We start from the raw sequence: 8,767 nt of genomic DNA, 5'->3' as shown, positions 1-8,767 counted from the left end.
ACTACACCAGACCTTACATTCGCACATCGCCTCCCTCACGCCATACGGTGCAACACACAAGAGAATTTAGGTAGTGATCATAGCATCATCGAAATTCTCTTAAATGCTCAACTACCCCGCAGACCTCCCAGAGGCTCTACTTTCACGAAGTGGACTCTTTCCGATCATGTAGAGCAACCCGCAGCGTCGTCCCCATCACGGACATCACCGACTGGTCCAAACAATTAGAAAGTGATGTCCGATCAGTAACTAGTCCCCTACGAGAGGACAGCCCAAGCGACACAGTTGACTCCCACCTCCTGCATTTATGGGAAGCTAAAGCAGTCCTAGAACGACGCTGGCAAAGGCAGCGCTGGAACCGAACACTTAGACGCCGCCTCGCCCGTCTCAAAAAAGAGATAGAGACGCACGCGGCGACTCTTTCACGACAAAACTGGGAATCACTATGCAACAAGCTAGAAGACACAACCTCGCCAAACTCATACATACTTCCGATACACCTCCACTGGAATTCCTCCAAGAACTTCGAAATCAGTACTTCCCCACATACCCTCCTGCAACACACCCCGACTACGCAGGCCCCGCTAACCACCTCCTTGACGAACCCATTACAGAAGCAGAAGTTCAGGCTGAACTCCAGAGACTTAACACGTCCTCAGCCCCCGGCCCAGACGGGGTACATAACAAGGCCCTACGGAATCTCGAAGCTCAATCCATTGCCGCCCTTACCGAATACTTTAACGGGTGCTGGCAAAAGGGCACCCTCCCACCGCAATGGAAAGAGGCCAAAGTCATGTTCTTACCCAAATCTGGGAAACGTCTGCTCACCTCTAACCTCAGACCGATCTCCCTCTCTTCTTCTGTCGGCTAACTCATTGAGCATGTACTCCAGACCAGGCTCTGCAAGTACCCGGAAGGCAACAATCTCATGCCAACTGTATGTTTGGAGGTCGTCCTGGGCTTTCCACAAAGGACGTCTTCCTACAGCTAAAACAACACATTCTAGATTCCCAAACTTACGACACCAAAGCTATCCTAGGTGTGGATCTCACGAAGGCATTCGATAACGTTACACACTCAGCTATCCTACAGAACCTTACAACCCTGGCAGTAGGCGCCATGATGTACAACTACATCCGAGACTTCCTCAGCCACCGCACAGCTACACTTACCTTCGGCGACCACCGCCTCCGAGGCATAACACTGGAAGCACGAGGTACGCCCTAGGGAGCCGTCCTCTCCCCTATTCTATTCAACATAGCACTTCTTCAACTAGCTCAAATCCCCGACACCCAGTTCAGCCTTTACGCCGACGACATCACTGTCTGGGCAAACCGCGGCAGTGACGCCGAAATAGAACAACATCTACAATTGGCACTAAACACCATCGACACATATGTACAGGAGCGCGGCCTGACCTGCTCCCCTTCCAAATCGGAGCTCTTTCTCTACCGCCCCAAGCAACACGATTCAGTCATTCCTTCCATCTCCCTTACGCTAGGCACCCATCCTATCTCACTAGTATCCAAAATACGCGTGCTAGGACTAGCTCTACATTTCCACGACGCGCACGGAGAAGTCACAAAGACTCTCCAAACACACGCTCAACAGACCGCCCACTTATTCGCCGCATAGCGAACCGCCGGGCTGGCCTACGTGAGCGAAACGCACTTCGCCTTACCCAGGCTTACATCATAAGCCGCACCACATATGCCCTTCCATACCTACCCCTCCGACAGGAAGAGAGAGACCGGGTAAACGCGCTCCTACGAAGTTGCACGAAAATGGTTCTACGCCTTCCTCCCCCCCCCCCCCCCCCACATCCAACGACCGACTCCTCAAACTCGGTGTCCACAACACCATTCAGGAACTCACAGAAGCCACCTTTACGGCACAAATATCCCGTCTAACTCAGCCGCTGGCCGCGCTCTATTATCCCAATTAGCCCTAACCGCAAGTACACACCCTACCGAGAGGGTCCCCCTTTCTTCTATCCTCCGCTCTAACCTCAACATACCTCCCATCCCCAAGAACATGCACCCTGAGCGAGATGGGAACCGCAGAATAGCAAGGGCTCGGGCCCTCCACAAACAGTACAGCGAGGACCATGATGTGGTCTACGTGGACGCAGCAGAATATACGTCAGGCTCCCGTATGGCCCTGGCGGTAGCCGACAATAAGGCAAAGCTTCTAACCTCCAGCTCAATCATCACCAATTCCACCACAGAGGCAGAAGAGGCAGCCATTGCGCTTGCTCTCATCTCTACATCTGCCACCAAAATTATCACTGACTCCAAATCTGCCATTGTCAACAATGCCAACGGCTACATATCCCGCACCGCTGCTCGCTTACTACGCTTCTGGCAACTCCGGCGCCCCATAACCCTCATCTGGACGCCAGCACATGCCGGCCTCCCTGGCAATGAGGAGGCTCATTCCCTAGCCCGAGGTCTCACATTCCGGGGAGGAGGAGTCGAGCTCCCTATAGGGGCCTCGGAGCGCCTGCTTTCTTTTAGTGATATCCTTTCGTACTACCGGGAGGAACGAAGGGAGTACACACCCTCAGCCGCATCCCTCACCATAGCGCAGGCCGCACACTGGCGACGACTACAAACTCGGACTGCCCCATACCCCTTACTGCTACATGCACGATACCCAGACCAATTCCCCTCCTCATGCAAACTTTGCGGTAAACCAGGAGACTTCCTACACAGCCTGCTTACATGCCCCACCTTCCCTCATCCCCCATCACAGACCGTGGCGGAGTCTTACTGGGAGACTCTTTTGGCCTGCATTTCCCGTCAAGACCAGTGCTGGATCATCTCCAATGCTATGAGGATTGCGCTCCAAGGGCTCTCCTTCGCTTTGTAAGGGCGCGTACTCACAGTAAGGGAGCACCGAAGTGCCATGTAGGGGTCCCCCACCATCAATGGCAATAAATGTTTCTACCACCACCAAGCCGACGAACGCCGGATACGTCGGCCGCGCCTCGCGCTGTGGCGACGGTAACTTGGCAGAGGGTGGTAACCTCGCTGAGCGATAACGTCATGTGCGTCGCCTAGCAACGCCTCGCAACAGCTGGGCGAGGCGTTGCTAGGCAATGCGCGGTGACGTATCGCCATGCGCAGTTTTTTGTTCGCACTACCCGGCCTAACCAAGAGCTTAAACATCATCATCATCATCAGCCTATATTTATGTCCACTGCAGGACGAAGGCCTCTCCCTGCGATCTCCAATTACCCCTGTCTTGCGCTAGCGTATTCCAACTTGCGCCTGCGAATTTCCTAACCTCATCATACCACCTGACTTTCTGCCGTCCTCGACTGCGCTTCCCTTCTCTTGGTATCCATTCTGTAACCCTAATGGTCCACCGGTTATCCATCCTACGTATTACATGGCCTGCCCAGCTCCATTTCTTCCGCTTAATGTCAACTAGAATATCGTCTACCCCCGTTTGTTCTCTGGTCCACACCGCTCTCTTCCTGTCTCTTAACGTTACTCCTAAGATTTTTCGTTCCATTGCTCTTTGTGCGGTCCTTAACTTGTTCTCGAGCTTCTTTGTTAACCTCCAAGTTTCTGCCCCGTATGTTAGCACCGGTAGAATGCAATGATTGTACACTTTTCTTTTCAACGACAGTGGTAAGCTCCCAGTCAGGATTTGGCAATGCCTGCCGTATGCACTCCAACCCAATTTTATTCTTCTGTAAATTTCTTTCTCATGATCAGGGTCCCCTGTGAGTAATTGACCTAGATAAACATATTCCTTTACAGATTCTAGAGGCTGACGGGCGATCCTGAATTCTTGTTCCCTTGCCAGGCTATTGAACATTATCTTTGTCTTCTGCATATTCATCTTCAACCCAATTCTTGCACTTTCTCGATGAAGGTCCTCAATCATTTGTTGTAATTCCTCTCCATTGTTGCTCAATAGGACAATGTCATCTGCAAATCGAAGGTTGCTGAGATATTCGCCATCGATCCTCACTCCTAATCCTTCCCAGTCTAAGAGCTTGAATACTTCTTCTAAGCATGCAGTGAATAGCATTGGAGAGATTGTGTCTCCTTGCCTGACCCCATTCTTGATAGGTATCTTTGTACTTTTCTTGTGGAGAACCAAGGTAGCTGTGGAATCCTTGTAGATATTTGCCAAGATATTCACGTATGCCTCCTCCACTCCTTGATTACGCAATGCCTCTATGACTGCTCTATTACGCAATGCCTCTATGAGCTTAAACAGCCCCGCTGTTAAAAGAATAACAAGACTACTGATGTTTCAACCATGGGAGCGGCCTTCGAGAAAGGCCGTTTATTCACCGCGTTTTCGCTCAAGGACTTTGAAGGCTGACTGAACGATGAGACATTCGCCTTTATAATCGATAGCGAGACACAGTCGACTTTCGTTCGCGCTTGATTTTCGCGTGTACGCCGCAGGGTGTACCACGGCGTGGCGCTGCTGGGTTCGCGCATCTACGTGGTGGGCGGCTGCACGACGGGTGACACGTACCTGCGCACGCTGGACAGCTTCGACACCGTGACCGGCACCTGGGAACAGTGCGAGTCCATGCAGGTGGCGCGCGCGTTCCTCTCCGTCGCGGTGCTGGACGGCCACCTGTACGCCATCGGTGGACGCACCGGTATGCAGCGGGCATTGGCGTAGCCAGGGGTGGTAGGGGGGTGGGGGTTGAGGGGTCGAAACCCTTCCCCGCTTTCGCACGAAACAAAGTTTCAAGAGGTGGGCTCCCAAAGAGCGAGATGGCTGAAAGGGAAAGCTTAAATGTGAAACCAAGGCATTGGCGAGTAGATGTCAGAAAGGGGGGGGGGGAGGGTGGGGGCGTTTTCATGAGGGTGATCCCCTCTCCAAGGCACAGAGCATTGTGGCCCCACTTATGGCGCGCCGCTACCTCATGCCGGATCGTGTTAACCATAACCGCTGAGGGGGGATCAATGCGAGAAGTTCCACACACAGATAAAGATGGGACGAGCGCGTGTATGATACTTGGAGGCATTGTTGCTCCCCACCAAGCCTTCGTGTCGTCGAAGAGTTTCTAACTTCTGGTACTTGACCGAATCGTCGACCACGCTGCGCGGAAGAAAAGCATCCCGAAAGTATTGCGACTTCCTTGTTTAGGCAATGCATAATAAGCACCCCGCCCCCCTTTTCTCTGTTCTTTTTCTTTCTATTGTCTCTGACGCTCATTATCTTAATGAATTTGTGAAGAGCCTGCTGTTAGGCTAGTTTGTACATGCTTTTAAGAATGAAAACAATGCAAAAAACTGTAAAAGAAAGAAAGACCTACAGAACGCTGTTTTACGCACGGCAAAATATATCAAGGACAGGGGTGCCGGGCCAGGGAAGTCAAGAAACCACCACAACAAACACTGTGGCAAGCAAGGTAGGTGAATGGCCTCGAAGGCCACGGAGAAACAGAAATATAGGAATGTTAGGGCGACCACGCCGTTCACCAATCCGCTGAATGTTGAAGGGTGCGACCGTGACTAACGGACAATAACTTTAAGAAGGGACTGGGGTGATGGATACGAGGAGGGGGAGGGGTGCACAAAAGGCGTCAAGAACGAAGTTGGCGGATAATTATGGACATAAGAAGTCACGTACTAGGTATCGTCACGTACTAGGTATCGTGTTTCCTGACACCTGCCTATTCAGGAAAGTGCCGAGCCGTTTAGTTAGGATGGGCTCTCCGTGACAAACAGCATGTGTTACGGCGGGGTAGCTGAGCCTCAGCTAGGCGATTGGCCACGGCCGTCTGGTGTTGAGCGACCGGGTAGTGACGATACCTAGTACGTGACTTCTTATGTCCATAATTATCCGCCAACTTCGTTCTTGACGCCTTTTGTGCGCCCCTCCCCCTCCTCGTATCCATCACCCCAGGTCCCTTCTTAAAGTTATTGTCCGTTAGTCACGGTCGCACCTTCAACATTCAGCGGATTGGTGAACGGCGTGGTCGCCCTAACATTCCTATATTTCTGTTCTACCGTGGCCTTCGAGGCCATTCACCTACCTTGCTTGCCACAGTGTTTGTTGTGGTGGTTTCTTGACTTCCCTGGCCCGGCACCCCTGTCCTTGATATATTTTGCCGTGCGTAAAACAGCGTTCTGTAGGTCTTTCTTTCTTTTACAGTTTTTTGCATTGTTTTCATTCTTAAAAGCATGTACAAACTAGCCTAACAGCAGGCTCTTCACAAATTCATTAAGATAATGAGCGTCAGAGACAATAGAAAGAAAAAGAACAGAGAAAAGGGGGGCGGGGTGCTTATTATGCATTGCCTAAACAAGGAAGTCGCAATACTTTCGGGATGCTTTTCTTCCGCGCAGCGTGGTCGACGATTCGGTCAAGTACCAGAAGTTAGAAACTCTTCGACGACACGAAGGCTTGGTGGGGAGCAACAATGCCTCCAAGTATCATACACGCGCTCGTCCCATCTTTATCTGTGTGTGGAACTTCTCGCATTGATCCCCCCTCAGCGGTTATGGTTAACACGATCCGGCATGAGGTAGCGGCGCGCCATAAGTGGGGCCACAATGCTCTGTGCCTTGGAGAGGGGATCACCCTCATGAAAACGCCCCCACCCTCCCCCCCCCCCCTTTCTGACATCTACTCGCCAATGCCTTGGTTTCACATTTAAGCTTTCCCTTTCAGCCATCTCGCTCTTTGGGAGCCCACCTCTTGAAACTTTGTTTCGTGCGAAAGCGGGGAAGGGTTTCGACCCCTCAACCCCCACCCCCCTACCACCCCTGGCTACGCCAATGCCCGCTGCATACCGGTGCGTCCACCGATGGCGTACAGGTGGCCGTCCAGCACCGCGACGGAGAGGAACGCGCGCGCCACCTGCATGGACTCGCACTGTTCCCAGGTGCCGGTCACGGTGTCGAAGCTGTCCAGCGTGCGCAGGTACGTGTCACCCGTCGTGCAGCCGCCCACCACGTAGATGCGCGAACCCAGCAGCGCCACGCCGTGGTACACCCTGCGGCGTACACGCGAAAATCAAGCGCGAACGAAAGTCGACTGTGTCTCGCTATCGATTATAAAGGCGAATGTCTCATCGTTCAGTCAGCCTTCAAAGTCCTTGAGCGAAAACGCGGTGAATAAACGGCCTTTCTCGAAGGCCGCTCCCATGGTTGAAACATCAGTAGTCTTGTTATTCTTTTAACAGCGGGGCTGTTTAAGCTCATAGAGGCATTGCGTAATAGAGCAGTCATAGAGGCATTGCGTAATCAAGGAGTGGAGGAGGCATACGTGAATATCTTGGCAAATATCTACAAGGATTCCACAGCTACCTTGGTTCTCCACAAGAAAAGTACAAAGATACCTATCAAGAATGGGGTCAGGCAAGGAGACACAATCTCTCCAATGCTATTCACTGCATGCTTAGAAGAAGTATTCAAGCTCTTAGACTGGGAAGGATTAGGAGTGAGGATCGATGGCGAATATCTCAGCAACCTTCGATTTGCAGATGACATTGTCCTATTGAGCAACAATGGAGAGGAATTACAACAAATGATTGAGGACCTTCATCGAGAAAGTGCAAGAATTGGGTTGAAGATGAATATGCAGAAGACAAAGATAATGTTCAATAGCCTGGCAAGGGAACAAGAATTCAGGATCGCCCGTCAGCCTCTAGAATCTGTAAAGGAATATGTTTATCTAGGTCAATTACTCACAGGGGACCCTGATCATGAGAAAGAAATTTACAGAAGAATAAAATTGGGTTGGAGTGCATACGGCAGGCATTGCCAAATCCTGACTGGGAGCTTACCACTGTCGTTGAAAAGAAAAGTGTACAATCATTGCATTCTACCGGTGCTAACATACGGGGCAGAAACTTGGAGGTTAACAAAGAAGCTCGAGAACAAGTTAAGGACCGCACAAAGAGCAATGGAACGAAAAATCTTAGGAGTAACGTTAAGAGACAGGAAGAGAGCGGTGTGGACCAGAGAACAAACGGGGGTAGACGATATTCTAGTTGACATTAAGCGGAAGAAATGGAGCTGGGCAGGCCATGTAATACGTAGGATGGATAACCGGTGGACCATTAGGGTTACAGAATGGATACCAAGAGAAGGGAAGCGCAGTCGAGGACGGCAGAAAGTCAGGTGGTATGATGAGGTTAGGAAATTCGCAGGCGCAAGTTGGAATACGCTAGCGCAAGACAGGGGTAATTGGAGATCGCAGGGAGAGGCCTTCGTCCTGCAGTGGACATAAATATAGGCTGATGATGATGATGATGTTTAAGCTCTTGGTTAGGCCGGGTAGTGCGAACAAAAAACTGCGCATGGCGATACGTCACCGCGCATTGCCTAGCAACGCCTCGCCCAGCTGTTGCGAGGCGTTGCTAGGCGACGCACATGACGTTATCGCTCAGCGAGGTTACCACCCTCTGCCAAGTTACCGTCGCCACAGCGCGAGGCGCGGCCGACGTATCCGGCGTTCGTCGGCTTGGTGGTGGTAGAAACATTTATTGCCATTGATGGTGGGGGACCCCTACATGGCACTTCGGTGCTCCCTTACTGTGAGTACGCGCCCTTACAAAGCGAAGGAGAGCCCTTGGAGCGCAATCCTCATAGCATTGGAGATGATCCAGCACTGGTCTTGACGGGAAATGCAGGCCAAAAGAGTCTCCCAGTAAGACTCCGCCACGGTCTGTGATGGGGGATGAGGGAAGGTGGGGCATGTAAGCAGGCTGTGTAGGAAGTCTCCTGGTTTACCGCAAAGTTTGCATGAGGAGGGGAATTGGTCTGGGTATCGTGCA

The sequence above is a fragment of the Dermacentor silvarum genome, chromosome 4 (assembly GCF_013339745.2).
Source record: "Dermacentor silvarum isolate Dsil-2018 chromosome 4, BIME_Dsil_1.4, whole genome shotgun sequence".
Lineage (NCBI taxonomy): Eukaryota > Metazoa > Arthropoda > Arachnida > Ixodida > Ixodidae > Dermacentor > Dermacentor silvarum.
Note: the sequence above shows the minus strand (reverse complement) of the source record.